Source organism: Centrocercus urophasianus, unplaced genomic scaffold (genome assembly GCF_019232065.1).
Source record: "Centrocercus urophasianus isolate 14NV4802_14NV808 unplaced genomic scaffold, USGS_Curo_1.0 seq_23, whole genome shotgun sequence".
NCBI lineage: Eukaryota > Metazoa > Chordata > Aves > Galliformes > Phasianidae > Centrocercus > Centrocercus urophasianus.
The window spans coordinates 325,871-349,077 of record NW_024884789.1 but is presented as its reverse complement, the minus strand read 5'-3'; the positions used below and the strand labels follow the sequence as shown (position 1 = coordinate 349,077).

The following is a 23,207-nucleotide window of genomic DNA, read 5'->3' as shown; positions in this document are numbered from 1 at the left end:
CTCTGAACAGCAGCGAGTTTGGCTGGCTCCATGGGCAGCCCGCACCTCCAGCACAGCAGCCCCCAGCACCCCTTCCTTCAAGTTTTCATACTGCAGCTGGCAGCACCAACCCCAGCCCCCCCCCCCCAAACCCCATTAACCTTTTTTGCTCCATCATTAAAGAAACCCAACAGTTTATACACTTTTTTTTTTTTTTCCTCCTTTCCTTCTCCTGCGTGGTTCTTCACTGTAATCTGCCCTGAATATTTAACGCGGAATCCCTCGTGAGAGCAAGTAGTGTTTTTATGGGCATTAGAGGCAAACTCTCGCAAAGAAGAAGTGGTAATGAGTACCCCTGAGTACCCTCTCAGTTTCACAACCGCCTGTGTTTAAAAACAAGCAGGAATTGGGCAAGTGCTGCTCACAGGGGAGCGCGGCAGCCGCTCTCTCCCAGCAATGTGCTTTGCTCCCATAGCCCGGCGCAGGCAAACACCACTTGTTTATTCCAATTGAAGCCGACACCAGAAGCACTCTGGACTTGAGTTTGTGTGTCCTGCTTTATTTCCAGCTCGGATTAACGGCATCTCTTTAATTTCTGATGGCCTGAGCAGGGGCTGGTAGTGGTGTTCCAGCAGCTCTGTGGCTGTGTGCACACATTCCCCCCTGTGACTACCAGCACCACGCGGTGCGGAGCAGCTCTCATCCCAATTACATGGGACGAGTTTGCAGGAAGCTTCTCATCACCCGCGCGCTTCTTTTTCACGCCCCGCTCTCTGGTTTAACACAGCAGGCACGCTCCCTCTCCTTTTCAAAGAGAAAATATTCCTTTTCATTTCCACAACCCTCTCCATCATCACCCGGAGCAAACTCTGTGCAGAGCTGCACGGGGATGGAGCAGCACACTGAGCAGCGCCAGGAGCTCTGCAGGGCCCAGCGCAGCACGGCTGTGATGGTTGGGCACCGGGGGCTCGTCCACAGCCACAACGTGGGGCAGAAGCAGCCTTGCAGTGCTCAGTGGTGCAGAGCTGAGTGCTGCATGGAGCCGTGGCCGTGCTGAGGCACAGGCTGTGATCAGTTCAGCAGGGCTTTGTGAGTTGATTAGCAGCGTTCAGCAGCGCCCCAGGGCTCCCTGCGCCTGGATATCCCATGCAATTTCTCCTTCTTTTGCCTCAGGAGGAGCCCATGCGCAATCCCTCACCCACGCAACAGCCCCAACAACAGTCACACTTCTCACACGGTCCCAGACAGCCCCTGCACAGCTTGTTTGCAGCCTGGTGGGTTGCATGGCTACTGGTGAGCACTGGGGGCTCGAGGGTGGGAATGGCTGCACTTGGGGTTGCAGGTGGGCTCTGAGAGCAGCCTCAGCCTGCAGAAACCCAAGGAACAGCTCTGGGTCCCCTGAGCTCACTGCCATCCCCACCCGCTGTGCTGCAGCAGGATCAGAGTATGCTATTAAAATAATGTCATGTTACCTATCAATAATAAATGACCAGAATAAATTTGCTGCTCTGTGCTTAATAACCCGACCAGATTTCCATTTAAATATCTGCACAGCAATGGCTTCTTGCTCCAAGAGCCTCTGGGATGAATGCAGTGCTGCATATGCAGAGAGCCCAGAAGGAACTGCTCACGTTTGACTGGGAAAGAGCTTTTGTGCCTCCGCAAGGCCAAACTGCAGCAGAGAAAGGAAGAGGAGCCTGGGACAGTGAGATAAACCCAATATCAGCAATGTGCTTCTGCATGGGCGCATGGGAGCACCCCCACCCTCAGCTCCAGCTCCACACACTGCTGCAGAACCCAGCTGCCAACAGAACCCAGTGGAAACAGCACCACAGATTTTCATGCCAGGGATGGCTTCGTCCAACAGAAATGCAACAGAACAGCAATGGCACCGATGCTGGGATCCTCCCATGTCACAAGTTGCAACCTCAGATCCCCTAGGCCAAAGGAAGGAATTGACCCACCTGCCTCCATTTGATAGCCTGGAGGGAATCTCACCAATTCTGAGCACATGCTGTCCTTGGGGGTGCTCTGCTCAATCCTGGGCACGTTTTAGCTCAGATGGCTTTGGCCTCAATGCTAAAGGTGCTGCAGGCCCAAAGAGCTATGGCTTGCAGGTGGGGGCTCCCAAAGGATGATGAAGCAGAGTCCCCACTAATAGGGACATCTCACAGCCGCAGAAAAAACACCTGCATCTTCAGCAGCTTCTTACTGCAACACTCACAGAAAGGCACTGCAAAAGGGAGACGACTCAGAGGGGAATGCAGAGCCATAAGAAACTCCTCCCCCCAGGAGCTAAAGAAATGGGACAGATGCTTTGAATCTCAACATCACCCACACAGCTGCAGTGCATCACCCCAAGGTTAACCCCCAGCAACAAAAGGGTTTATTCTTGGTGGCGCTTGCTTCTGGCTGATGGAGGTGGGCATTTGGGAGCAACTTTCTCTGCTTGCTGTTTGCATGAGTGCAGGACAGCCTCAGAGGAGGCACGTACCTGGCAGCTAATGGCCCTGTGCCCCAGCACTGTTGCACCAGTTTTGTTGCACTCCATCTGCGTGCAGCCCATGCAGATCACGTCCCATGTAGCCTATGTGGATTGCAGCCCAGCAGCCCACTGTGTGCACTGTCTTTTGCTTTTCAAACACGTCAAAGCAGACTGCTTCCCTCCCGTGCCTCTCAGATGTGGTTGCCTTGTTTTAGCCCAAACTTCCCAAATACAAAGTTTCAGCTCGGCGCAGATGCTGACCACAGAAAGCTTTCCCCCTGAGCTAAATGCAAAGTTATAAGCAGCAGCAACAACAACAAAATGGATTTAATAAAGGGTAATATTCATTATTCTTGTGCTCAGAGCTCTGAAGTGAAACCACCTTCTCAGAGCAGACATCCTCCAGCACAGCTCACTGCTTGCTGATCAAGCACAAGAAGACCATGCACATTTTCCCCTCACAGCTGCTTGGCCAACCCCCCCCATCGTCACTTCCACTGCAAGCAGAGTTTTAATTTGAAGTGGTCCTCAACACCTTTGAGCTCTTTGTTCTTCAGATCTAGAAAGTAATTAAAGCTGGCTGTGGAAAGTTTTCGGATTCCTTTTCTGCTTTTATTGGAAACCATGAGAGAAATACCACAGAGCACAGAAATACAACACAGCTGCTCAGAAATGGAACTGTGAGGAAGGAGCTGTGCAGCACGCAGTGTAAGACCTGTGCTAAATGACCAGCAACCGGCCTGTATCCCACGGCACAGCCCTCATGAGCGCTGCCCCAAGCAGTGCTGAGTCCAACAGAGGCATCTGGGACAGGAGACATCCTCAGCTCCCAGCATTGTCATCCAACGGCAGCGTAAGAGGTGAGAAGAGCTCAGCACAACGCAGGGACAGGCTTACATGGTGCTGCTGATGTGCCCAGGAGATACATGTGCCCAGGAGATACCCTGTGTCCAGGAAATACCATGCCCAGGAGGAAGTATGTGTCCAGGAAATACCATGTATCCAGGAGACATCACCTACCCAGGAGACACCATGCATCTAGGAGACACCATGTGTCCAGGAGACATCACTGCATTCAGGAGACATCACTGCATTCAGGAGCCATGGCATGCCCAGGAGAAACCAAGTATCCAGGAGATATCACTATATCCAGGAGGCATCGTATGCCTGGGAGATTCCATGTGTCCAGGAGACACCGTGCACCCAGGAGATGCTACGAGTCCACGAGACACCCTGTGTCCAAGAGCACCACCTGCACACCCCAGGCACACAGCCCAGCAGCCCAGAGGCAGGATGTTTCCCCTGTGTTAAAAGCTACTGATTTGAAAGGCCTCGCAAATGCATGCCCAGAAAGAAAATATTTGTCTCAATCAAGAAATCCATCCTGTGAACAATGTATCAATCAACATCGCTTCTTTTGGGCTCAAGGAGGGCTGTGTGGAGCGCCCAGAAAAACATGATTCATCTCCAGTGTTACTGTTAAAATCCACGTCAGTTTGTTTTTAATAGATATCAAGTGCTTAGATGAAGAGCATCAGGAATAAAGTCTTAACAATATTACTCTGACTCTTTCTAAAGAGTAAGCTGATCTATTGTGCTCCAAGCCTAAATAAGGATTCAGAACGCTTTCCCCATCTCTCCCATTGGGAGACATGAGATGTCATTTGCCTGCACTTCTGGAAGGGCCACTCAGCTCTCTGAGTCCCTGTGTGCAGAGCTGGACATCACCCAGCCCAGTGGCACTGCCTACAGAGCCCACTGGGGAATCAGCCTTTGCGTGGCATCTCCCTGCTTGCAACAAGACCTGCCGCCTCAAGGCGTGCTGCAATGAGGCATGCAAACAGATGCATGCTGCTGCCTCCTGTGGGGAGCATGCCGTGCCCCTGCCAGCACACAGCTCCTGCTTGCTGCAGCAGACCAGCACTTCTGCTACCTGCATGCATCCTGTCCCCTGAGTGCCACATTGTGCATCAACCCGCACCTCTCAGCTGCGTGCCCTCACACTGAGCTTCTTGCTTCCCTCAGCAAACACCTCTGCAGGTGATTTGCACCCTTGCAGGAAGCTGCAGAGGTGCACGAAGCAGCACCCGTGCATTAGGGATGGACCAGGAGCAGCAAGAGAAGACCACCAGGGAGAAAAGTGGTCTGCACACACAATTAACAGCCGCTTTTGCGAGCACCTGCTCAGCTTAATGAGACAAGACTGTCCCAACAGCCACAGAGCTGCAGGGGATGGAGTCAGCCACGGCCATGGGGAGCAGGCAGGAGCTGGGGGGTGCAGGCGTGGTGGAGACGGCAGCCATGGAGAACTCATTAACCACCCAGATGTACCCTGAGCGTCCAGTGCTGAAGTTTAATTTAATTGCAGAGAAAGCAATAAACCTTTCTGGCCTTGTAATGCAGGCAATCCGTTCTCATTACAGTTAGCCTCACGTTGTCTGTGTGAAAAGCAAGAAGGAAAAGCAGCAAGAAGCAGAGATGCCTGTGAGCCATGGCTAATGAGAGCCTGCAGTGCTCTGCCCCCACGCCCCAGCTGGAGGCTTGCAGAAGCTCCCATTGCTGGGTACAAGGGATGAGCAGCCTGGCTGTGCACCACGTGCTGCAGGAAGATGCTTTGTGACCCCACACCACAGGCACCGAGGTCCCCATGTTGCGAATTCAAGTGCAGGTTGAGGCTGTGTATCAACATCACAGAGAGTTTGTAATTAAAGGCCAAATAATTTGGGAAGCACTGAGGTTAAGGTGGTGCTGAGGTGACTTAACAGCAAGAATGTCAACTTCTTACAGGGCCACAGGGTAACCAGAGCAAACACAGTCAGGCCTGGAGCAGAGCACAGCAATGCTCAGCACTGAGCAGGAGCAGAGCAGCCAAACCTGGGTGTCAGAGGGCAGCAAAGGGCCCCGAGCACTGCAAGAAACATCGCTGCTCCCCAGCACCCAGTGTGAGACTAAAGGCAAGGAGAGATGTTACTCACTGCTGAGCTCATGGGTGTAGGCAGGGCTGGGACTGCTGAGCAGTTCCCAGGTGCTGCTCCTGGAGAAACGAGGCCAGCACTCCTTGTTACCTCCAGGTCATTGGAACAAACAACAGCAAGCAGGCTCCAGCACTGAGCCCATTGTCAGGACAGGGCGTGGGGGGAGCCCTGAGACCCCCTGCTTCTCTGCCATCCCTTTGGAGGCTCACCAAGCATCCTCTGCTGCTGTCTGCAGGACACAGCCTTGTGCTGGTGCCCATGAGCCCCTTCCTGGCACTGCTTGTGGGCGCTGTGCCTGGCTGGTGGGGAAAGAGAGGAGCTTTGCACCTCCAGGAGAAGCCTGTTGCACTGAGCTGCACCAAGCTGCACCAAGCTGCACCGAGCTGCACCGAGCTGCACCATGCTGAGTGTGGCTCAGCACCAGGACAGAAAGCACCCAGCACTGGGCTCCTGAGAATCACCTTCATGAACCTCACCTGCAACCCTCAAGGCACTGGACAGCAAGCAGCACATGTCTGTGTGTGCGCAGAGGGGCTGAGGGACACAGGCCGTGTTAGAGAGCAGTAATGTGGATTCTTGCCCCCCCTCCCACCCCAGCAGCACCGGTGCCAACGCAGATGCCAAACCTGTGCAAAACGCATGTTGAATTCTGGGGAATTAGCAAATTTCCATTTCAATTCAAATACAAATTAAACTCAAAGTTGTCATCAAAGAAAAGAAGAAGATGAGGATCAAAGTGATGCAACACTCTGGGAAAGGAAAAGATTAAAGAAAGTAAATTGAACAAGATTTTAAAGAGATATTAAAAGGTGTTAATGCAAGCTAATGCAGCTAATGAAGAGAAAGGGAGGCTATTCAATTAACATGTGCAGCAAGGAGCAGAGAGCTTTCCACACCTCCGCTAGAACATCAAAGGGTGGATGCTACCTCTTATTAAAAGGGAACATAGAATATTTAAAAGGAAGAATAGATTAAAATAGATTCCAGATAATTATGTCTACCTCCATAATAGCAACAGTTTATCATTATATTCCAAAAACAAATCTAATAATACGTGCCACATACCGCGGTTAGAAACACTCTTTGAAGTGCTGCAGAAAAGCAGCAATTAACCCGATGCACAGACGGTCTGCGGGCTGTCTGTGTGCTGGGGCTGCACTCTGCTCTGCTCTCAGCCCGCCCTGCCCCAACCCAGCGCCCGCCCTGCTCACCCCCAGGGACACGGGGAGCCCAGCAGAGCACAGGGACGAGCCAAGAGCCCTTTGGTTGCCCCATAGGGTTCGGGTGCAGGCAGTGCCCATCCCGCTGCTTTGCACGCTGGGGTCTGTGTGCTCTGCGAGACGTCTGCTTGGGTTTAGGTGATGATTAAAGGTAATTCTGATGTTTGCAAACACCTCCAACTAAACAGTGATGAGTGCAATAGAATTGCTTTGGATCTGGTGGATGTGATACGGACGGATGCTGCTTTACCAGCAGGGACCGCTTGTGCAGCAGTGCGCTGGTGCAGGGGTTGTGTGGTCACAAAGCAAAAGTAGAAGTGGAAAACCTGTGTGCTGGGATGTGCCTGTGCCCAGTATGGATGCAGCCAGGGCAAGGCTGGAAAACACAGTTGGGAAAAGCTGTTTTTCTGCACGCACAGTGTCTGCTAGCTCCAAACTGGAATCTCATTGAAAGGCCATGAGCAGATCACTGCATCCTTCAGCACTCCACAGCATTCCCTGTGTCCCACTGGGGTCAGGGCTCTGCCTGCAGCCATTGGGGACATCCTCAGGGCCAGACCCCCCCTGCTTTCCCAGCTCTGAAACGACCACAGCCCATCCCTTCATCACCTCCCCCAGAGACGCTCACAAGGCAGAAGCGAACACCAAAGCTTTCTGAAAGTTGTTTTCTTTCTGGTTAAGGAAAGAAAAAACTGGAGGGGAAAAAAAAAAAAACCAGCAGACACAGTGCTACCCCCCGGGCAAGATGTCTGAGGATTAGCATCCATGTATTTTTAATCTCTTCCGAGGGGCTCAGCACCACCCCTGGCTCCAGGAGCTGCCGGCTGCCACTCGCATGGCCCTGGGCATGGAGGAGCCTGCAGCGCCCACCCCAGGATCTGGGTGCTGGGAGAGCCGGGCCAACTGCTTCTGCTGCTGCTGGAGCTGCTGCTCGGTGCTCACAGAACATCGTGGCATTTCCTGGGGTTTGCCCACAGAGAAATGCTGCAGGGAAGATTCTGCTGTGGGTTCGGCTCCATTTGATAGGGGGCAAAGAACGCAGGCGGATGTGGAAGCGGCCAGCTGCAGTGGGTGCTGGGGGGACGCTCCGGTGTGCAGACCCTGCTCTCACAGCACATCTCTGCTGGTGCCCAGCGGCTCTCTGCCCACACAGGAGCAATGCTGTGCGTGTGGTTTCTCCTCCCAGCTCCCTCCCCGGCAGCACCACTCTGTGAGGGGCTTCTCCACCCAAGTGGGTGCTCCTGCAGGTCAGGGCACTCCAGCGAAGCAAACCTTCACTTTGCTGTAATTGAGCATTTCCCTGGAACAGAATTAGGTTTTGGAATGCAGCTCTCAGCCCAGCGAGCAGAGGAAGGTTGTCTAAGCGAGGGCACGTAAAACACACTGAATTAGCACAGCTCATTATTTCAAGTGCCAGAGGATTTTGCTGAAGAGCTGCAGCAGCTCAATGGCACAGCGTTAGGCTGCTGACCCGCTCACCTCCAGCACAGCAGCACAGCAGCACAGCAGCTCTCCTCCTGTTCCAGCAGTGCCATGTGCTCCATTAATGGCACACCGGGGGCATCCCCTCCTGCCCCACCGCAATGCACACAGCACTGCACAGCCTCTGCCAGCCCAGCTCAGCAGCCCTCCTCGTCCTGTTTGGAGACAGCCCTGCTTTGGGATCCTTTCGCAGGGAAATGTCAGCTCCGATGAAACATTTTAATTTTCCCATGGGAGATGTCTAAACAAAACATTAACATTTTGACTTCAAATGTCATTTCACTCTGCTGCTGCAATTAAAAACAAAATGACATTTCAAGTCAAAACGTCGATTCAAAACTGAGTTTTTTTGTTTTATTTTAGAAACCAAAATTGTATTTCAAGTCAGAGAGGGAAGAGCAGGGCTCGTTCTGAGTGCTGCTTTCCTTCAGATTAGATGAATAAACTCCTCTGGAAACCCAAATTGTGCAAACAAGCAGTTCCAAGAATGATTCTCCATTCAAACCCAGGCAGCTGCTACCTGCCAGGGGTGGCTTGTAGGGCTCAGTGCCGGCTCCTGGAGGCTCTGCCTTCCCCACCTGCCCCAGTGCTGGGGCTGAGCCTGACGAGCAATGCCAGCGAGACCCAGGGGAAAAGATGCACAGCTCCTCGAGGTGTTTGCTTGGCACTTTGCACTGGGATCGTGGTCAGAAGACTGCTGCTGCAGCAGAAACAGAGCTGAACAAAAACTCCCTGAGCAATTTACCGGAGGAATTTAACATCCTCGCCTCGCCTGTTTTGTTCTCTATATATAAAATATTGTTTTATACACTACAAAAATACTACGAAGCCACTTCATCCCTAAGCACGACACGGCCCCCCTCTTCCAGCTGCACAAACACCTCGGCACAGGTTGAGCTTTCCCCAGGAGGGCTGCGGCACTGCTGCACCTCGTGGCACGCACAGGGCCAGAGGAAGATTGCAGGCAGTTATGGTGTCAGAGGGAGTATCCTGTGCTGGGATTGAAATACTGAATAAGCAGTTAGCAGAACAAGTAACCGTACGTTGGAACCTGCGGAAGTGTTCACAATGAACTTGAAACCATCCAGAAATCCCTGGGTTCGGAGCTCAGTGCAGACTCCAGGCCTGGGCTTTATCCACCATGCGGAGTGCAGGGCCAGCTGCCGAGCAGCACAGCGTGCTCCTCCCACTGCTGAACCAAGACTGTGAGAAATTTCACCGTGCAGCGTTTTCACATGAAATTCAGTCACTGCAGTTCATCTGGCTGGGGCTTGGGCTGCACAGGAGCTGGCGATCCCAGCTGCGCTCCTCTCCTTGCATCCACATCCCATCTGCACAGCGAGGTTTGGCACCGGCGCTAGGAAATGAGGGGAAGGGGAAAGCCTTTGGGAGCAGCACCAGCTGCATTTTGGTGCATGTGGAGCTTTGGGATGAAAGAATGCGTCCGCGTGGGATGACACAAGGACGCACCAAGCAAGCTGAAAGTCCTGGGCACAGCAGATAGTGCACCCTGAGGAACATGGGGGCTCTTGGCTTGGCTAAAGGCACCAGGGTGCACACTGGGGCTGTGGCTGCCACCGCCCTGCCTGGCTGGGACACCTTCTGTCCCTCCAGCACTGTTCACCCATAATTATCCTATGCACACAGCTTAGCAGCAGCAGCTCCGGTGATCCCTGCGGCCTCCGGTCGGTGAGTAACCCACCTCTTCCAGGAGCTGAACCAGAAAGGCTGCTCCAGCCCTCCTGATCTCACCATCTGAGGTCCCTGGAGATGATGCCTCAGGGACACCTCTGCAACTCTGCTATTCAACAGCAGGGCTCAGGGAAGGGCAGGTAATGGGCACTGCGGTGCCTGGGGATTGCTGCTGTCAGAGGCACACACACCTAACAGCTTCTGTGGTCCTGCAGGGTTAGATCACACATGGAATAAGACCTCGGTTTCAGGTCTGCATGCTCACAGAAATAGTAAAGCTGTATTTAGACACCGAAGTCATTTTGAGGTTGAGCAAATGTGGTTCCACAGAAGCTCAGAGCTCGGCTGTGGATACACGCAGACATGGGATCGCTCCAGAGAAATCACTTATAAGGCAAGGCTGGCAGCAGAGCAGAAAAAGCAGCCGGGAGCTGTGGAGAGGTTTGCTGGAGGCCACAGGGAGATGGTGCCAGGCAGGGAAAGCATCCTGGCCCCAGCTCCCAGCCCAGGCCTCGACAACAGAACCACATCAGCAGGTGGACAACGGGGCAGTGAGGCCAAAGCGCAGCTCCAAGCAGCACCCCAGAACAAAAAGATGGGGGAGGTAAAACCCATCCTCACCTTTGGTTGTACCCTCAGCTCTCTGAGCAGGGCACACTGCAGCACAGCTGAGCCCAGCACACTGCTTACAACAGCACCATTGGAGGGCAATGGCACCCAACGTCCCGCGTCCCCACTGGGACCTCCTGCACTGAGCTGACACTGCCGCAGCCACATTCCCACAGCCCTGGGACAGGGCACAGCAAGGCAGGGCAGCATGGGCTGACAGCTTCACCCAGCATCACCTCCACCACGGGTGCTGGCATGGGGAGCTCTGCAGATTTCCTGCCATTACATTGTGTTCCTTCCCCGTGGAGCGAAGTAACTGTCACTTTGCTCTAATTAGCCAATTAGGTCCCCAATTAGCTGATGTAATTACTCCGAGGAAGTGATTTCATTGAAGACAAACCTTGCTCCCGCAGCAGACAGCGCCGTGCGGGCTGCGGGGCCGGCGGAAGCGACGTGGGGAACAAACGTGGCATCACCCCCAGCTCTGAGCTGCAGAGCTCCCCATCAGCAGCGTGTTCTTTCAAAAGAGATCAGACCATCTAATCAGCGCTGCTCCATCTGTCGAAAAGGACAAGGGGAAAAAATTAATACTGCTTATTTACATTTTTTCCCCTTTCTCAGCGTAGCTTCTAGATCTAATCAGCGCCAAGCTGTGCTTTAATTGGAAATATAGAGCAGACGCAGATTTCCCTACAGCTCATTTGTTTCTTTATCAAAAATCAAAAACGTCAGTCGGGCAGACAGGACAGCACAGCACGCTGCATCCCGGGACATCCTTCCTGCTCCTGCCAGGCACAGCCGGTCCCATTGGGTCTTTTGCCCCTATGGGGCAGCCGTGGGGCTGGGCACCGTGCTCTGCAGCGACAGCATCGCAGCGCTGTGACTTTGAGTGTGATCCAGAGTCTGTGCACCCCACGGCTGTGGGAGGAGGCTGAGAGCACAGCACTCTGCCCACAGCAAGAGCTGCAATCGCCGCGTGGCGATGGGGAGAGCTGCTCTCCACTGAATGCGACTCGACAGGCACAATATCTTCCCCAGCCCTCCAGCAGCTTTAGCTGTAAAAGTCTATGCAGATATTGTGACCTTTTAAGAAGGCGCAGCTCTGCGAAGTTTAAATAGCACGCCACAGAGACTCCCAGGCAGACAACTCGTGCACAGAGCACTCGCAGAACAGTTTCCAGGTCAGCAGACACAGAGGAAGGACAGTGACCCTCCTTGGGGACGCAGGGTGAGCCGCGGCCGCAGGCAGATGGCACGGCAGGGCTGCAGCCTGGAAGCAGCACTCGGCCGGGCAGCGTCACTCGGGGCTGTCAGTGCTGCACACCACAACGCGGGTTGTTACCGACGATCCTGAACTGCAGTCAGCAGCCAAAGGCTGTTAAGTGCTTGAATTCATCCACAGTAATGAGAAAGGGGACGAGGACAGGGACGAGACACGCAGTCCTTTCCGCAGAGCTCCCTATTAGGGCTGTCAGCCATGCAGGAGCACAAGCCGGGTCAGCGGAGGACGGCGGTGTTTGCGCTCCTCTTTTCCCACAGCCCCGCGGCTGGCTGAGCCTCAAGAATCCCCCAGACAGGCAAATGCTAACACATTAAACTGCGGTTTATGTCACCTAGAGCGTTTTGCAAAGTCTCAGTGATCTGCAAATAATTAAAGGAGAAAGCAATCAATCTTGTTGTTCACAACAGTGATTAGCCCGGGAGAACCCAGACTGTAATTCTGCAGGCAGAGGGGGAAGCTGCCGCGCACATAATGAGAGCCGCCGGGCGGCACAAGTTCAAGGACCACGGGGTGTTCTCTGCTGCGATGGGAACTTCTTATCGCTCTCCAAGGCTGTGTCATCCTGGATTTCACGAGTACTGTGCTGAAGAAACAGCTTTGCTGCTTGTCAGGCACAGCCCTGCCATGCAGGCACATCCCTGTGGCTCCTCTGGGGGTGTGGGATGCTGTACCCAGAGCATCGCTGCTGCAGGCTGCCGCAGTGAGCGGTCCTGCACCTCTTTGGAGGGGCACAGAGCCTCGTGCACAAGGCTGCAGTGTATTGCAGGTCACAGCTGTGTCCTGCCTTGGGCACCAGCCCGCAGAGCAGCACAGGGCAGGAAGCAGCCACCAGCACTGCTCCATTCAGAGGGCTGGGTCCTCCAGCCTCATCCATCCCACAGCAGATCCCTGTGCAAACACAGCTCTGCTCCTATCTGGGTGAAAGAATGAAAGAAACCCCCTGCAGGCAGGAGAGACCGGCATACACACATATGTGGGTCTGTGTAGCACTTCCTACCCACCTTCTGTTGTGCATTTGGATGTCAGACTTTGCATCTGCGGCGAAAGCAGCCCACAGCGATTCAAAAGTGATTGCACAGCATTTTGCACTGGGTTAGGTGGAGATTTCTATTTTGTGTATCATTACAGCAAGCAACGGTGGTTTCTCAGGCTTGGATCTAACCTTACCACAAGGCGAAGGGGAAATTGCAATTATTTGTTGATGGTTTTTCAAAGCCCTCATCCAAGCACAGCGTGCACACAGCTCCCCTGACACCATCACCACGCAGCCCATAAACTTCCCAGGAGCTGCCAACAGGAGCTCGTTGTCTCCGCTCCACCACTCGCCCCACCACCTGCCTGCTTCTGCCCAGCACAGGGAAGCACTGCTGCCAAGCCACGGCCCAGGAGCTGTGGGAAGACTTGGCTTGAAACAAAATCGTATTTCCAAACCAAACTTCAAGCCGAAAAAAACGGGAAAAAGGCAGCAAGCTTTTCCCTCGGTCCCCCCACGGCTCAGAGCCACTGGCAGCCAGAAGGCTGCAGCCTGGGCAGGGGGGATTTCTGTGCCCAGAACCAAACTCCAAGGAAACCCCAAGGAATTCCCACCAGCTTTTCTAGGGCAGATACATCGCCTTCCTCTGCCCCCAGCACACCACCATGCTGCCCCAGAAGCAGCACCCTGCGTGCTGGGGAACGTGGATGATTGCTCAGCTATGGTGAGCTCAGAACCAGGTCTCATGCTTTTGGGCCCCTGCTGCGATTCCCTTCCAGGGTGGCACGAAGGGGGCAGGACACGCAGGCAGAGCAGGTGGCATGGCATGGGCAGGGAACAGAAAGCCTCCCCAGGATGGGCTCCTTCCTCCTGCTCCGAGGGAAGGGAGGAGGAAAACAAGCCAGAAGAGCTGTGCACTCAGAAGCAGCTTTTTCTCCTACACGGCGAGGTGTGTAGCCTGGATCAGAACAAAGGTTCTGGTGTGCTGGTGCTCCCCAGGAGGAGCTGCCTGGCTGGACAGGACAAGGTGAGACAAAGAAGGCTGACCAAGAGCCATCTAACACAGGCAGACCAGGAGCAAATGAGTTTTCAGAGGAGTGCAGTGCCCACAGCTGCAACCCAGATATTCAGCATACAGATGTGGCTGCTTACATCGAGCCAACAAACATGCAGGAAACCTCTGTGGGGCTTTTGTGCCCTCGTAAGGAACGTGTGGCCCAGCCTCAGAGAGCCCCCAGCTCAGGGCAGAGGTTGGGACGCAGAGACGTGACAGCACCAATTCACCCATGGGTGCATCCCATGCCCTCCCTGCTGTGAGCACTTTGCAAATGCTCCCAGCCAGGACGGGCACCCGCTGCCCTGCAGGAAATGCAAGGAGGGATTTGCACATGTGGCTGAAGCTGCTGGGAGCAGAGCTGCTATTTTGCACGGGGCAATGAGAGGGGCCGTCCAAGCAAGAAGGGCCCAGCTGCAATTAGACAGACCATTTTCTGTCGTGTTTTTGTTGGGAGCGTTTCACATGCCGAGAGTCTCAAGAGGCAGAATTCATGCCTGTGAGGTTTTGCTTCTCAGCCCATCCCTTTGTGCGATACTTAGTTTAAGCAGTATCTGAAGGAATCAGTCTCTCTTATTATCAAAGCCACAAGCCATCTGGTTCCACTTTCCGAGGGAAAGGGAATAAGGGGAAATCTGGTTTCACTTGGGTTTTCCTTCCCTGGGTTATGGTTTGCTCTATGTTTAATGTTGTTACTGCAATATGATATTTGGGCAGTGGGTGGCCTGTTTCCCCCATTTGAAACTAATTTACAGCTTTGTCTGGCAAAATTGTTGCTTCCAATCAATTAGCACTGACACAGAAATTAAACCATCCTGGGGTCCTGACACATAAGGAAGCAGGTCCTCGTTTGCTGGTAGAAATCCCCTCTCTGGGGGGAGCTGGTGGCTCACCCTCCCTCTACGTCAGTTGGGATTTTTATTATTAAAGATCCAGAGTGCATTCTTAAAAGATATTTAATAGGCAAGATTGAGCTCTACTGTGGATGCTATTTTTGTTTTACAGCCATGACCTCGTTAAGGAGATGGACAAATGAAGCCAAAAATGGAACATTAATAAATAGAGCCTGAATCCGTCACAAACACCCACCGGCATCTCAACCGCTCCTTCTCCCAAAGCAGCTGAGGGCTCCCCAGCACCTCTCTCCCATCCCTGCCCCAAGCACGAACCCCCTGGGCATCACACACTCGGCACATTCCAGTCCATTTCCCGTGGCTTTGGCTCAGTGCTACCCATGGACATCACAAGGGGATCCAGCACCAGGGAGCTCAAGGTGCCAGCTGTCCCCTGGCCCCAGAAGATGCTGGCACAAACAGTGAGACAGAACAGGAGGCAGATCAAAAGAAGGAGGACCAATGCCATCATCTGTCCTGGTGTGGAACACAGATGACACTGCTACAAGAGGAGCAGTTCTGCACAGGGGAAAAAAGACAGGAGCCCGCAGAGGATGGGAGAAGTTAAATCAGACCCTGGGTGCTGATGGATGCCAGGCGATGGGCATCACGGGGCACAGTGCCAACAGTGCCTGCCCCAAGAGCCTTCAGGATGCAACCAGGATGGTACCTACAGATTATATCCCAGGGCTTTGTCAAGATTGCTGGGCCAGAGCCCAAGCTTGGCTGGAGCTTTCACTTGGAAAGCTTAGCTTGCTTCAAAGGCAGCAATCACAGCAAAGGAGTGTTTTGGCTCTAGAGATGGAGGATGCAGATTTCCTGGAGAAGAAAGGCTGCCCTCAGACAGAGGGGAGGCTCCACCACATTCCCAGCACTGATGAACTTTGGGTTGGTTGTGGGGAAGCACACAGCAGCCCCATAGCAGCAGAGCAGGCAGGGCAAGCACCAGAAGATGCATGGGTTTGCAGGGAGAGAGCTTGAGGCCCTGGGTCACACACTGAAGGACAGGGCTGGGATCAGCCACAGAGCCCTGCTCTCCGTGCCCAGCGGTGGCAGGTGGCAGGTGACACTGAGCAGGCTCACTTCCTCACGTCGTTCACCTTCACTCTCTGCACGTGCCCAGACAGCTCCTTGCACAATGCCACGGCAGGGCATCTGGGCAGAACCTGGGCCATCCCCCAGCAATCACAGAGGGTCAATCCCTGGAGCTCACAGCCCAGCCAGGCTGCCTTTCTGCTGCCACCTGGCACCCACCGCTGCTGGGCACTGTCAGCGCCGCGCGGGAAGGGCAGCTCGGCCCTAAGGGCTCTGCTGAACATCAGCCTGGCCCTGAGCCCTTCCGACCTCTCAGCTTTCCCTGCATGCAGGCCAGCACATGAGCTATGCACCACTGCTTTGAGATGCTGCCATATGGCACCAGCCCTGCACAGACAACTCCTGCAAGAGCTCAGCAGCAGCATCCCTCTCCTCAGCTCCGGCAGCTGCTACAGACTGGGGTTTCTAAACCTGCCTTGAACACTCAGACTCTCAGCAGTGCTGCAGAAGTGCACGGCTGTTTAAAACAAACCAGAACAAAACAGCCTAACCTATCTCCCAACAGGAAGAAAAATATTTTTTAAAGTACTGAAGTTTTTACAGCTGGTGAGAGACAGCAACGGGGAAGGCTGCAGGGCAGTCCCGTCAGCAGATTCCAGCCAAAGGAAAAGCACAGGAGAGCACTGAGCCAGATAGGAAAAAAAGATGAAGAGGATGAGATAAAAAGGAGAGAGCTGACAGTCCTGTACCCATGGAGGAGGGCAGCAGAGCCTCGTAGCTGGAGATGCACCAGCTAGAGCTGTGAAAATTCCCTGGCTTTGAAGACCAGGTCTTCCTGGAGACACACAGCTCTAATCCACACTCCTGAGTAATTCTCTCTTTGGCAACACATCATACCCGCATTGATTCAAACCCCAGGGCAGCTGTACTGGCTTTAATCTAGGTTTTATTTTTGTAAACTACAGTTTCAAGGAGAATGCTCACGAAGTGGATCTGGGGATGGGTGGCAGGGAGCAGAGCCAGAATCGCTAATGTCTGCAGTGGAAACACTTGTGCTTCTTCAAGAACAGGGACCAAATGTGAAAAGCTTTGATCCTAAAAAGCTAACAGCCCTGTCAGGGAGAAAAGGGGTCAAGCTCTTCCACTTTTGCTGGGGCAGCTCCCTCTGCTGTCTTTGCTCAACAGCTGTTACTCAAAGACGCACGTCAGTTCCAGATGGGCCCGCAGCAGTATTTCATCAACATGTGGTCATTAGTCTCCTCTGTAAAGTTATCACCTAGGAAGAAATGAGTCCCCACAGAAACCAAACTTGAAAAGGAAAATGCCATCCCCTCTACCCCATTCGGCAACCAGCTGGGGAGCCCACGGGACGTAAATTACATCCACATCCTAAAGCAAAGCCAGACTCAGCCCCAATCTCTTCAACCGCTATCCTTTTCACATGCTGCCTGATCAGCAAGCAGTCAGCAGAGGAATTTGCATGGTGGGCACGCAGGGCAGGACAGCTGTCACCGAGCACATTTTGATTAATAAGAACCAAGCCCACGTGGGCTGGTTGGGCACTACCAGTGCCCAGCTCACCCAGAGCAGCAGCCATTGGGTCCTTGCCTCCTTTGAGCAGCCCCAGGCAGCACTGAGAAGAGCTTCTGGACCTGGGGATGCTGGAAGAGGCTTCATCTCTTTCGGAAGAGAAAAACATGTCCTGACTGTACAGCCAATGAGAAGGTGCTCCATTGAGCACGACACTGCAGAGATAAGGAAAAGATTGAGTATATAATCACAGAGCCACGAACCGAGGCAGAAGTACTGCTGTTCTGGACACCCTTGTTTTCTCAATGAAACAATTCTGAGACAAAAAAGGCACAAAAGACTGATGGTGGACATACATCTCATTTCCATGTCCTCCTTTGCACAACTTTCCGCTTCCTTGGCTTCCATCAGTTTGTTTCTCTCAGAAAGGTTCAGGACCCAACTCCAGCAGTGCAGCAGACAACACACGAAGACCATAAAGTCTTGCACAAAAAGCGGGGGCCTTCTCCCCCCCAGGTCTTCTTTTCAATGCCTCTCTTGCCTCAAGGTAATATTCTCAACCATCTGAAGCAACAGACTGCTGTAGCAATTTTCCCCAAACAACCCAGCACGGTTGGCACACGTTTCCCCTCGATTTTCACCAACTTCCCTGTATTATCTTCACGTTACTTCTGTGCTGCTGAGCACAGCACTCCCTCCATCAGCGCCAGGCTGCAGCGTGCATTTGGCCACTGCTCTGGCACCATCTGCAGGCAGCGGTGCCACCCGCAGCGCAGGGCAGCTGCTCCCCAGGGGTTCGAGCAGCGCTGTGTGAGGAGCAGAAGGATCCCGAGCCTTTTTTTGTGTAAGCACAGAACAGCACGTGCCCGATAACTCAGCGCCTGCATCCAAGGATGCTGCAAAGTGCAGCGTAATTGCCTCTGCTATTAATGGAGAATCACTCCATTGAGCTCATTCGGGAAGCCAAATAAAACTAATAAGAGTATATATATATATATATATGTGCATATTTATATATATATGGAAAGGGCAGCGTGGTGCTCAGAGATGTCAGCAGAGAGCTATCTCTCAGCATTAGCCAACCCCCATTCCTATTACATTCAGTGTTTCACAAGCCTCTAGCTTGTCCACCCCCCCAGCTCATGGTAAGACACAGTGGAGCTTTTACCATTAGCACACAGATGGTAAGCTGAAGCAAAGAGGGATTTGGAGACCAAATCACTGCCTGCCCTCAGTGCATCCCAAAAGCTGAGCGTCTCTCCCAGCATCTCTGCTTCCTACAGAAAGATCCTCTGCCATGGAGAACCAGGACTGAACATACAGCTCTTCCAGCACCAAACATGAGCCCCAAACATCTGACTGCATGGGTTCCGGGCTCATGCCCACCTCACAGTAGGGTTCAGAGGTGCTCACAGGGCAAAGCAAGCTCAGCACACTACAGACAAGGCAGGGCTGAAAGATGTCCATGAGGTTCAGCCAGTCCCAGCAGGCAAGAACGCACCAAATCCTAGAGCATAAAGCCCCCACATCGAGCCCTGTACAATTACTTCTGGACCAGTATCACTCTAGCCTCATCTCTAAACTGCAAGTAAAGAGGCCACACATTTATAATTGGCCTGAAGATGACAGCTGGGGGACTACCTGCCCTCTCTAAGCCTCTGCCCACAGCTGCACACCTCACAGCCAAGCCCCTGGGAAGCACCCAGATCCAGCACGCCACCACCGAGCCCCAGCTCCACTGCTGCCCTCCTGCCCCAGTGCAGCCAAAGCTGAGCCCCCCCAGACAAAGCAGGGACGGGCTGTGCAGCACTGCTGGGAGCACACAGCCCTCCCTTCACCAGCTGCCTTCTTGCTCACACCAGAGCCTGGCTCAGCCCCTGCTGACAAGCCACTTATCAGCAGTTATCAGGTCTTGGCTGGAGGTAAGGGAGTTTATTTCCTATTCTTTGGAGAAGGAGGCAGCTGTGATAGTTATGGGGAAGGAACTGCGGTGAAAAGGAAGTGCTGGCATGGAGACAAAGAATTCAGGAGGTGGGGAGCACTAGAAGGCCCCGTTTGAGCGAGGAGATCAGGGCAGCACAGCGGTCAAACGCAGGGTATGGAGTTGCACAGGCAACGAGACAGCCCCCAGGTTTGCACAGCTGATGGGAAGCCCAGCTCCCAGGCTCTGGGCCAAACCCACTGCGGAGGGCAGATTTTTATTACAGCGGCTCAAAGAGGCAGCAGCTCCAGCTCCCGCAGCACAGTGGGTGGGAGCGGGCGAGGGGAATTCTTCACCTCTGCAGCATGGCAGCACTGCCTTATCTGCCAGCTGAGTGCCGGTTAAACAGCACCTCCCACAAGGCAAAAACAAACAAGCTGACATGCTTCTGAAGAGCTGCTGGCTCCGGTTTTATCGTGGAATGCACTGAAGGTTTAACCTTTCTACTTCTGCTTTTCTGAACACCTGTAAGTGTTCCCCTGAAGAACCGACTCTGCATACCTTAGAGCTGAGGAAATTCCACATCTGAGATCTGCACCACGCCGGCCTGCTCTACTGGCCCAGGTCTCCTTCAGCAAAACAAACGTTAGCAGCATTTAAGTCATTACTCCAATGCTGGCTTACAAGAGGCGGAGTGCAAGCAAGGAATGGAAAAAGCCTTTGTTGCTCACAGCATTACCCAAGAGGTTTTGAAAGTAACATCCACAGCATGATGAGAAACACTGTGGGATTGGCACGTTTCCTTCCTGAAGGTTTTGCAAAATATACTTTTTCTGCTGTGAAAATCAAAGCCAGATTCAGCATCAAATGATTAAAGGTTAACTAAGACTTCAAACAAGCGCTGTGCAACGGGTCATTCTCCTACGGATTATGGAACACAAAGTAGCCCTCGGTATTAATATCTGCATTTAATTATGGCCATGTCTGAAGGTGATGAGCAGAAAAATACCGGCTTTGTTACAGATGTGCATTTCACTCTGGAAATCCTTTGGAAAGAAAAATATTGCTGCACCTGTTAGGCACCAAATGCCAACGATTTCTCAGCACTATGGGGCAAGTGGCCCAAGTTGAGGGTGAAACGAAGCTGGAGTTGTTTTAAAATAAGCAGAAGAGTCTGCTAAAACACAGTGCTTTTTTATTCAATGGGAAACAAGGTCTGCTGGCTCAGGATGTGAGGACGCAAACACAAACCAGGCTGGAAGAAAGCTGGGTGAAGTGAGCTGCAGTGCAGTTGGGTTTCTCCCATAGCTCCTCCAGAAACTTGGCCACTAGAAAATGAGTGATACAGCACAGGGGAAAGCAGCATTCCTCCCCCTGGAAACCACCATCTGCTTCCAGGCACATCCTCTTCACGCGCCTCTTCATCCCTCACTAGAGCCTAATCACAGAAGCCTTTTTAATTAAAAGAGGTGGCTCAATGCATCTTTCTCCTATTGATCTGGAGTCAACAAGAAACCATAAACCAAGAAATTAAAATAATAATTTATAGCCTTTGGCCTGACTGCCTGTTAGCTCTGTTTGCCATATTGTACACAATGGTTTCCTGCCTCTGCCAGTATATAAACTCAATACAAGAGCTCCAAAAAGGGAGAGAAGGAAAAAAAAAAAAAAAGCCAAACCCCCCACACACAACCCTATAAGGCTTCCTCTAGAAACCAGCTCTGAGGATGGTTTTCAGCTCACCCTTTGTCTGATCTGGGGCCAACCCTCGGTTCCAATCATAACAGAAAGCAGTGAAGATGAAAGGCCAAACTCCATTTCTTCCCAACTTGAGCCAGGTGTACAGCTGGCACCAGCAGCCTCCAATGGTAACATGTTCCAGCGAAGACATGTTAAAGCAATAAAAAGAAAATGAGTAACATGTGGCTAAAAACATCTATTCGTTTCACTTATTTTCTATAAATGAATTTTCCCAGGGCAGTGTTTGGGGGTTTCTTTAAACAGTGCTCAGTTCCATAGGCGTTACAGGGTTTCCAAGACAGTGTGATCCCTCTGAGAGGCTTGAAATGCCAGCAAGTATGTCTCTTATAAACTAATAGGCTATTATTTACAATTGTGAGTGGCTCAAATAGCTGATTTAAAACCTTCAAATGACAAAAATTCCTCTGAGGCAAGATGCCAAAGTTGAGCAAACAATTTGTACGGTATGTTAAGTGTGGGGGGAAGCCATAGAGCTTGTAATGAAGTTGTGTCTTGTGTTTCCAATCAGAAGCAGGCAGAACGAAATGCATTATGGCAAGCTACTGAGTGCAACAACAAACCACGGGGGGTGGGGGAGGAAGAAGGGGGAAGCAAGGTTGGATTAAAATATAATTTCTGTGGCTTGTTGAACAACGTGACGTAGCTAGTCCTTGGTATGCAGAGGATGGGTGCTCGCAAAGAGCACAGAGCCATCTGCTGCTCGTCAGATTCCAAAGCAATTACAGAATCCGTGTGTTTTCATTGTTTTTGGTGGGTTTTTTCCTCCCATTTCTGTTACCCAGTCTCCACAGCAAAACCCACAAGCAACAGCATGAGACAGAGCACTGAAACGAGGGCAACCCCCAACTGACATTTCAGAGCAAGGTTCAAAGAATAGTTGACGTGATGAAGCTAAGTGGAAAAGCAGAGGAATATCTCACAGAGACCATCAGACTGCCTGAGGCTGCCCACGAGGGCTGCGGGTTCAGGGTTTGGTTTCGGGGAGGGGGGTTGTGGTTAGATTCCTGTTTTGAAATGAGAACACTGATTCCTCTAAGGACGACAGCTGTGCTTGCAGAAGGCAGCTGATGCCTTGCCCTGGGAACAAGCTGTGATGAAGGCAGGGTATGAGAGGAAGGTGCAGGGAGCGAGCGCTGAAGGCGCCGTACCAACTTGTTTCCAGCACACAGATCCTCCATGGATCAGCACAGGATTGCTAAGAGATAAGAAGGCAGGCAGTGAGGAGCACACCCCGAGGAGACGAAGCTGAGTCACTGCCAGAGCCCAGGGAAAGCCTCACCACCCAGACAGCAGCACGAGCAGAGAGGTACGCAGGCAGCAAGCGGTGAGAACAGCGTGTCTGTGTCAAAGGACAGCAATGGCGTGAGACCACAGCGGTCCCAGAGCAGCCATAAGCCAGGCCAGAAGCAACGAGCACCAACATCCAGCCCCAGGAGCCTGCCAAAGCAACAGGCACAGCAAGCAGGCCACAAACTGCTTGCAAACAGCCTCACGAGCTCGCCCCACACCGGGGCACTTCCCACATGAAGCAGTCAAGAGAACACTGCGCACAGAGCAGGGCCAGGAGGCTTCCCCAGGGCTTAGAGCTCAGAGCAGAGCTCAGGCTTTCGGCCCCCAGCTCCTCCCAGTGCTCTGCAGAGGCCGTGGGAGCCCAAAGCCCGGGCTGGGGAGCCCATCTGAGCGTGTACAGCTCAGCTGTCAGGGACATGCAAACATCGCAGCCACCAGCAATCCCAAAGCTTCCTTGCTGGCCTCAGCAGCTCTACCTCTGCTACGTCAGTGCACGGCTACCCTCTCTATTTCCATGAAATCCAATCGTATCTTATCGAAGGATAAGACAAACTACCTTTGAATTAGGGGAAAAAATTACAAATAATTCTAGGTACTAATATTCAGAAGTCATGCTTTTCCTTAATTACTTATCACAGAATCACAAGGTTGGAAACGACCTGCAAGACCATCTAGTCCAACCACCCTCCCATTCCTATCAGTGCCACAAGCACTAAACCATCTCTCGTAGCTCCTCATCCAGGCGCCTCTTGAACACCACCATGGATGGCGACTCCACCACCTCCCTGGGCAGCCATTCCAGTGCCTGACCACCCTTTGAGAGAAAAAGTTTCTCCTAATATCCAATCTCAACCTCCTCTGGTATAACTTCTTGCCATTTCCTCGGGTCCTACTATTTGCCTGGGAGAAGAGGCCAGACCTTTTTGCACCACAACCTCCCTTCAGGAAGTTTATGGAAACTCTCATTTCATGTCTACGCGTTTCTTTTGAAAGAATGCATCTTCCACATCCCCTCCACCTCTTCAA

General features: G+C 52.6%; 1 long non-coding RNA gene across 1 annotated transcript in view; it reads right to left on the bottom strand.

Moving 5' to 3' along the window:
* LOC122163170 overlaps window positions 1-22,878 on the bottom strand; it is a 40,217-nt gene extending 17,339 nt beyond the window's left edge. The window contains exon 1 of the long non-coding RNA XR_006169837.1: window positions 19,692-22,878. This is a non-coding gene — a long non-coding RNA (uncharacterized LOC122163170). The remainder of the gene's footprint in view (window positions 1-19,691) is intronic.
* Between the last annotated feature and the right edge of the window lie 329 nt (window positions 22,879-23,207).